Genomic DNA, 8,945 nt, shown 5'->3' with positions numbered 1-8,945 from the left:
TTGTCCCTAACGAGTACAGAAATTGCCTTTAACAAGTACAGAAATTGTCTATAACGAGTACAGAAATTGTCTTTAACGAGTACAGAAATTGTCTTTAACGAGTACAGAAATTGTCTTTAACGAGTACAGAAATTGTCTATAACGAGTACAGAAATTGTCCTTAACGAGTACTACAATGGCAGTAGAAATGCGTAAAGAATAACAATGCTGCTGTTGTAATAAGAAATTTGCATGTAATTCATCTTTTATGTAAAACTTGTAAAACCATCTTTATTTGTCCAGATACCCATGTACCAAAACAAGTAGTTCCAGTTTAACCATGTCACATACGCTAAATGACGCTTCCTAACAATACCAACTCAAGCAGGATATTTCATTTGTCGATGGCTTCAGCGATTGTTTCGACAGTTACGTCGCAGCATGTGTTAGACAAATTTCTTGGTGTTAGGAAGATGATTCCATATAGTTATTTGTGATTTTGAGTTTTGTGATTCAACTGGAGTTAGTTACCTCTCAAATCTAAAATTCAACATACGCACGAAATTTTGTCATGGTTTGTGGCATAGGCCTTGAGTTATTCTGTGTAAACCGTTCTCCTTTTTTGGAGTCACTTTGACTGTGACCCTTAATCTTTGAAACCCCAACATCAATCGATGTTTTGTCATTCTCAAATGAAGCCATCTACAAAGTGTCTTCAAAGCACATGTAAACAAGCAATTTGTGGAGATTGGTTTTCTTTCATCGACAATGATCTTGACCTTTGACCCATTGACCCCAAGATGAATATGTGTCTTTCTTGTCTCAAATGGTATAATCTAAAATGTTTGGTTAAAGTAGATACAACACAAGATATCAGGCAGAAATCATTGTTTATATGACTCTGACCTTCAATGTTTTCTCATCAATGTCAACAGTTGAATCCCTTAGGCTTTCTTGTCTCCATGCAAACCGTTGGCCAAATTTGGTAAAGGTGTCTGGTATAAAAACAGGCTACCGTGTGCATAGTTTCCCTTCTGCCATTCCCTGTGGCATTGACCTTTGACTATTTGAGTCCAAAATGGACAAGTTTCTTTCATGCACAAGACGCAAGCTACAAACAAACTTTAGTAATAGTAGTTAGAAGAAAACACCTTTGCAAAAATGGATTATGGAACACTCAGGAAGATGGACTTGTAGGCGACATCATAACAGAATTCGCCATACAATATGGCAGGCATAAAGAAATGTAATGCACTAAAACACATGTGGCTTGTTTGTCTAGAAAGGCAAAACTCACCAACTTGATTCTAACAGATTAACAAATCAATGAGATAGATAAATAATATTTTCCTTTTGCCTTGATCTTAAGACCTCTGTCAAAGTTGTATCACTCTAAAGAGTGACCTAATCTGAACCAGTGGTTAACCCTGGTGAAATGTTTCAGATAATCGTATTCAATTATTTGTATTTCAACCGCATTCTGAAATATTTTAAAAAGCTATAGCTCTAGCAAAGTATATGTCCTTACGTATGTCAACTGTTCATTGATTTAATGCTAGATTATATGCCTTGATAATTTTTTTTTCTCCAGAAGCATAGTCCCTATTTTCATGTCTCCAACCTCGAAAATACGCTACACGATTGACCCTCAGTGATCGTGTATTTCGATTCGTTGGACTAATGCAACCCTTGAGTACCCAAATGTTGTTTAAAATGGAAGCAACCGCCACCTTGTAGTTTTTCTTTAATTTTGCTACTCTGACAAACACACACATATATTTCATTTCTTCTGTACTAATTTCGTATTTTAAATATGTCAGATAGCAGAAGTTTAAGACAATGTTACAATGTTACAATTTTCGATTGAAATGGGGCCGATGCTGTAAATCTTGGGCAGATGTTATAAAAATACATATTAGTAAAATATGGACTGGATCACGTTTGGTTAAGACAAGGAGTAGCTGAAGATTGATTATTTACAGAACTGTTAAGACAGCGATGTAAATATATTTTCATACAAGAACTGACTAATTAGATTAACGGAACGAACATTAATTTGTACAGGTCTATTTAAGGTAACCTTTATTTTTCATTTCAATTCTCTCTTAACCTGGTTGGTCGTAGGAGCACCACTTATGACTTTGCGACAATCTCTCTCCATTCTGCTGTATTCGTAGCTGCTCTTTGGAACTTTGCAAAGTCCATGCCTGTTCGTTCTTTGATGTTATCATCCGATCTCTTCTACTGTCTATCTTGTTTTCTATTTCCTCACACTGTACCCTGTAGGATTGTCTTTGACAGGTCAGATGAGATCGCGACGTGACCAAACCATCTTAATTTGCGTTTCTTTATGGTGGTGAACGACTCTTTATATGGTATATTTACGCCTTGGACTCTGATGTGCACATTAAACACGTTCTCTAATTATTCGATTTGTAGGATATTTCAATATCAATATCATATTATCTCGAAAGCGTCGATTCTTCTAGTTTGGGTCTATGCGTCACATGCATACAGGAATATGTACATAACATAAGCTTGATCTTGGACCCTAGCATACTATTCCTCTCCTTCCGAATAATTTTCAGCCTAGCCAGCGCAATTGTCTGTTCAAACCTGGAAAGAATCTAGGGTTTTGAACCTTCATCAATGGTTATAACACCAAGATATTAAAGGTTGTAACTGTGACCATCGTTTCTGTCTATTAAATCTTATTTCCTTCAGTTGACGCTCGGATTGTTTGTCATATCTTGGTTACGGTAGGATGAGATGGTTCCCTAAGGTTTCCAGTTCTTGTTCATCTCCTGCTAAGCGCATATAGGTGATTATTCTGTCTCCAATACTGACACTGGCGTCATGGTTTTCCAAGGCATCGGACATGACCAATTTCAGGTAGATTTTGGAGAGATTGGTGAGAAAATACACCCCTGTTCGACACCGATTGTAGATCTTAACCAATCTCCTACAATGTTGCCACTGGGGAAATCTGCGCTAATCGTACATGTTTTATATGGTGCTGATTAGTTTTGCGTTTATGTTGTATATCCGCATTATGGTCCAAAGACTGCATGTAATACTCTGTCTAAAGCCTTTTTGAAGTCCAGAAAGGCATGATGGAGGTCTTGTTGATGCTGTAGATACCTTTCACAGAGGATTCTATGACTAAAGAGCTGTTCTATATTGCTATGTGCTGCTCTGAAACCTGCTTGTTATCCAGCAATGATGTGCTGTCTTTGAGGCTTCATTCTGTTGAGGATGATCATAAACATAACCTTAATTGGGTGACAGATGAGGCCTTATTCTTCGGTAGTTCTGGCACAGCTGCAGATTTCCTTTCTTAGGAAGAGTGATGATCAGAAACTTGGTCCATATGGTGGGGGATTCTCCTGTTTGACAGATTTTGTTGCTGAGTTTTGCGAGGACATCCATCCTGGGGATTCCTTCCTTACGTTTAATCACGTTCTGCTGAAATATTGTCTTCCCCAGTAGACCTCCCTTTCTTTAGTTCCTTTACAGCAGCCTCTACCGCTTCCCTGAGGATCGGATGGTCAATCAATGTTGTGGTCAGTAGGAAATTTAGTACAGCTTATTCTCCTGAAGTCTCCAGGTTGAATAGTTTTGAACAGTATTCCGTCATAGGTTAAGAATCATAGATCGTCTGTGAGACTCGTACCAGACTGGATCGTGGTTGATCTATTCAGTTTCTCTGTTTTCAGATCTTTCACCAACTTGTACGCATTCGTGGTCTTCTCGCTTCCTCATCAGACTTTGTCTAATGTCATAGAAGTAGAGGACATATTCTTTTATCCAGGGCTTCTTTATCTACGATGTGTCCAGTGGACCTTGCTGGTTGTACCTATTACTGCCGTATTAAAAGTGGTGATGAAGGAATATAGGTTTGTTTCTTCAGAGCCCAGAAGTGTTACTGGTTCATATTCGCTGCATATTGATACTTCAGATGATTGTGCTTCGCAAGGATCTTTAAATTTGTCAATTCCAAACCTGATACTTACCTCTCTTGGCGTCTTGAAATCATCTCTCGTTAGTCTGTTCATTGCAGTATTTACCACACAATTATCGCCAGTCTGCCCGTGCGTCTTCTCCTACATAGGTATTTCAGTCTCTTTGAATAAATAAAATATGTTTTTTGGGTGCCTGGTCAAATTTAGCTTGAAGCTGCTCGATGAACACTGCTACGTCCTCGTCATCATGTTCAGATTGCAAAGCAAATATTTAAATCACCCAGGTGAGTCGTATTTAGGTATGGATGGATTACTTCTGCTATGCATGTAACAGAAATAGAAAACAAGTATCAGATTTATTGTGACATGTACTATTGATGCTGGACTAGGACGAAGATGTTATTATTGCAAACTAATATTTGGGATGGCTTTTTCCCCCATTAATTCTGTAAATTAATCTCGTCGGAGCGCAATATAGGATGAATGGAATTAAACCGTTTATTACGCCAGTCGTTCAAGAATCATAATGGTTTTTATACTATGTATTTTTAGTTAATTAATTTACCGTTATCATCTGAGAGTTCATATTACTGCAGTTCGTACGGTGATATTTGTAGTAGAAATGGCGAAACTGGGACCATCACCAGTAAAATATATTGTATTATTAGATATCGTTCATAATATATGTATTTTCTTAAACTTCTCAAGAGTTCATATTCGACCTTATAATGCTTGCAGTGTATTTACGTCTTACCATGTAAACGCAACTCACAAACGTTTTCACACATATTGAAACTGTAAGCAGGAACGAAAAGCATGGAATATATAGCTGGTACATGATCAATAGTGTTGATGTAATTTATCTGCTCATTTATATTATAATACAAATTTTAATATCATACAGGTTAGAGAATTTGAATTCGTACTGTATGGAGATTCGAACCAAGGTCCGCGGGTAAAAGCACCCATCGCCTGGACTGCACGCACTAGCCCATATTTCATCGCGACTAAAGCACACATCACCAATAACTGATGCTTTTGAGTCGGTGTAGCAGACACACTAGCATGGGGACCTAGTAACTCATTCTGCTCTATCTAGAGGTCATTCCGGATTCCTATGCAAGAAATCAAGGTATATAGGAATAATTATAGAGAATTACAATATACACAAAACATAAAGGAAAGTGCTATCCCTGGATTCTTTAGGAGAATGATTGATAATACTATGCAGAATTAATATTTAATACAAATAATAAAAAATGTATCATACAGGTTAGAAACTTATAAAATTCATAATCTTCGGATATTTGAATCATGATCCTTGGGTATATCGTCTAATGTTTTCCCACCTGAGCAACTTCAATATGCAAACTTTTTGCCTATGTCCTTAACGCATTTATGCTTAAAATGGGTAGAAAGTTTGGTTTCATGTGGTAAAATATCGCATTTGTTGCTGTCATTAATTTGTTTTTCACAGCAATTAGATTACAACATATATGGTATATGTGAGAATCTCGGGATCTAGTTAAGAGCATTCAGAAAGTCAAGGTTTTAACAAGTATGCATCAAGGTAGGGATTATTTCTCACTCATTTCTTTTAGAAAGCAGATAATGAAGAGCAGCAATTAACACATCGGACAATTAAGATGTCCCTTGATAATATAATAATGTAATCGGATATAATTCAGCATCGTCCGTCTGGAATCGAGACACTACATGTAAATTGTGTTCTTTACCAATCATATTCATACTGGAAATTCACAACTAGGAAAACAAGTAAGCTCTATCTCTCTCTCTCTCTCTCTCTCTCTCTCTCTCTCTCGTTTCTCTTCACTTTTTCGTCTTATATTTTAGGGAAAAGATATCATTTTCTATTTTATATGTATGCGTATATCTTCTTCATTCTCCTCTGCGTGGTCTTTTTGTTTTTTTGTTGTTTTAGAATACGTAATACAGCATATAGTAAGCGGAAGTATAACAACATTTATCTGCAATGTTGTAAAGCAAATCAAACCGTAGTAATGACTGATATAACTAAATTACATTTCAAAGCTTTTGTCATAAAAGGAAACTTTGTAAATAGCAGATTAATTTTCATTAAACTGGAACATATAAACGTTGTCTTCGGTTTTACAAGCAAAACACTCAGATAATGGCTATATGGTATCATTTAAAAGAAAAGTTCTAATAGCAGACTATCAAGAAATACACACAATCCAGGAAGGTATACCCTTCCAAACAAATTAAAAATAAACAGGAAAATGAGCTGCTTTTCTGTCTCATTGAAGCCTCCTGATACAAGAGTTTCTTCGGCGGCGAATCTAGTAAATTTTGTTTGCTCTCCTATCCTCGAGGTTCAAACTTTGATTAACCTCATTTAAGACAGGAGAAGTTAATTGAAATGGGCATTCTGGCAGGCAGACTTTTTAGATTGCCAGTAGTGCTATGAACATTTAGTTTGTGGTGTTTGTTAGGTTGTCTAAAAGATTATATGATATCTATATCGGTATTTTGTACCTGACATTTGTCCAAAATAAAGTTAATAGTCTTCCTTACAAGTAACATTTATTTTTATAAACCACATAATATATAGCTAATATTTCTGTATGGATTAAATATTCAGATCATTATTAATTGTGAATATGTTTACTTCAGTTATAGTTAAAGACAGAGTCTTGATTTTGACCTTTGAAACTTCGAGAAAGAAAATTTCCCAATAATGTTGACATAGTATTTCCAGAAAATGGTAATTGCGACCTAGGTCAATAAACGGGTATACAAACTTATTTACATTAACATTATTCAATGTTGCCGAACATCCGAAGCAGAATCAGTCATATTGTTGTGTTCAGTTTTTATTTATGCAAGGATGAATTTATTCAAATTATTATTCACTGGAATTTACAGTGTTCGATAATATTGTTGCATTAAAATATTAATTTGGAATTATAGTGAATTCAGAGAAGGAGACCTTGCATTATATTATTGTAATACATCAAAGACTGTTAACACATCGCCACATTCCAGGCCATTGGCAGATTAGCACATTCGAGACTACAGGGACATTGACAGATTCAATATCGGATTTTATTTTGAACACCACCGAAACTCAAATGATACTTCATACGTTTTGACTTTTGATAGAACTTTTATCATTATTTGGGATTTAATTTACAATACTGTAAGTTTTTTGTAAAGTTTACTTTGCATTCTAGTGAAATAAAGTATTTGTTACATTTTGCAAAACTTTCGGATTTTACCTCTTTTCTGTTACTTAGTTTAAGACCATAAAGTCGTAATAGTATGATGTGTGTAGATTTATTTAATCCTTTAGATCTTCTGGCTTTTCTCACGTACTATTTTAAACACACATTTTGCATTTTATTCAGTAAGCAGCATGTTGGGTTTTTCATGTGATAGTGCTTCGGCATGTCTACCATCTTTCATCCCCACTCTGTTTGGAGGATCTATTTGTAGCTAGGGGTCTGGGTCGTGTTAGTCTTGCTCTAACAAGGATATCTCTAAGATAATGGATACACACACAATTCTGGTTCCAACAGTAAACCATTGATTCTATAATCTGGAGACAATGATGTATTTCCAGTTATCAGTCATTACAAATATATGAAAACAACGATAAGAAATATTAATATTCACCGTTGATCTACATTTTCCAATTGAATGATGCATGTTTTCAAGTTCATCGAAATCACCTCTGCATTCCATGTACTGTTTTTAATCATCTCAAACTCTCAGTTGTGTATCATTTTACACCAATACTGAAGGCTGATACAAATGTCATTATATTGTTTTTTGCGACGTTCAGTTTTCCAATATATTCATATTCAGTTTTGATCGATATTTAAAACGCAAACAAACAAAGAAACAAAAATATAAAAGTTGTACCATCTCCAAAGACATCTTAATCATAACTCTCTCAGTTAAGATGTTTTAAATCATGTTTATTTACTATGTATTACTTAGATACGTTGAATCATTGCTATGGGAGGAAAATAATTAATCATGCTCTCGATATACTATTTCTAGATGGCTTCTGGACGTATCCTGTTCACGCTCATGATGATTGCAATACTTCTAATATGCATTCCAAAGCCCTTGCATTCCCAGGGCTCCCAGGCCCAGGCCTGCTACAGCATAGGGTCGGGTGGCTGTATGGACGGATTATGTTATCGGTCAGGTGGATATTGTGTCAACTACGGTCGTCCACCAAGGAACAAATGCAGATGTGTACCTCGAGGGTGATTTTAAAATAAGACAGAATTTAGGAAATACCGTGAAGATAAAGAAAAATACTTTACGGATGTACATGTATACAAACATTCATAGTATTGGAAATCTAAAGCAACATCGTGAAATGGAAGCATACACATTTGCAGTATTAGACTATAGGCTCTGACTATATTGCCATCATTAGAGGCGCAACGATAAGCAAACAAACATATTGCTATATATTCCTATGCAACAACCCGTATTGCAATACTTATTGAAACACAGTAACACTTAAGGAAAAAACAAAGAAATAATCACTATAACATTTACTTTAAAAATACAACGTCTATAAGTGGTGTTACCATGTAAGTCGTTAAATGGTAGTCAATTGATAATTGAAATTAAATTAAAATTTATGCAAGTCTATAACATCTGAAAACAGTACAATTAAAAGCAAATAAAAATCTCACTGCCATTTTTAGGATGTCTGTGTTTTAATTTAAACTTCACATGAGTATTGTTTTACCTTTTGGAAAACATCTGAATTAGTTCTTTTAAATTTATTGCAAGAGTTAAATAAGTCATTTCATATTTTCTTGAGGAAACTTAACATTTCGACAATGCCTCATGATGTAATAAAGCCTCTCTCTGAAGGCAATTTCCGTAATTGCAGGAATGCATAGCATTTTCCAAGAGTGGAAACTTGTACTGTTGAGCTTTCTGCATTTCGAAGTATCCTTATCCAACAATATCTGGGATTCATTCCAGAACAAG

The 8,945-nt window shown here is 35.4% G+C and overlaps 1 long non-coding RNA gene across 2 annotated transcripts; it reads left to right on the top strand.

The window, feature by feature from the left end:
* The first annotated feature begins 2,516 nt into the window (after window positions 1-2,516).
* LOC149772854 (uncharacterized) lies at window positions 2,517-8,646 on the top strand. 2 transcript variants are annotated; one of them, XR_016417572.1, is made up of 3 exons: window positions 4,816-5,073; window positions 5,543-5,717; window positions 7,989-8,646. It is a non-coding gene; the product is annotated as an uncharacterized LOC149772854 (long non-coding RNA). The 2 variants fall into 2 exon arrangements; XR_016417571.1 differs by having other exon boundaries at window positions 2,517-5,717.
* Window positions 8,647-8,945: the final 299 nt, after the last annotated feature.

Source organism: Sinohyriopsis cumingii, unplaced genomic scaffold, assembly GCF_028554795.1.
Source record: "Sinohyriopsis cumingii isolate HCF-2022 unplaced genomic scaffold, ASM2855479v2 utg001101l, whole genome shotgun sequence".
Classification (NCBI taxonomy): Eukaryota; Metazoa; Mollusca; class Bivalvia; order Unionida; family Unionidae; genus Sinohyriopsis; species Sinohyriopsis cumingii.
Note: the sequence above shows the minus strand (reverse complement) of the source record. Positions and strands in the feature narration are given on the sequence as shown.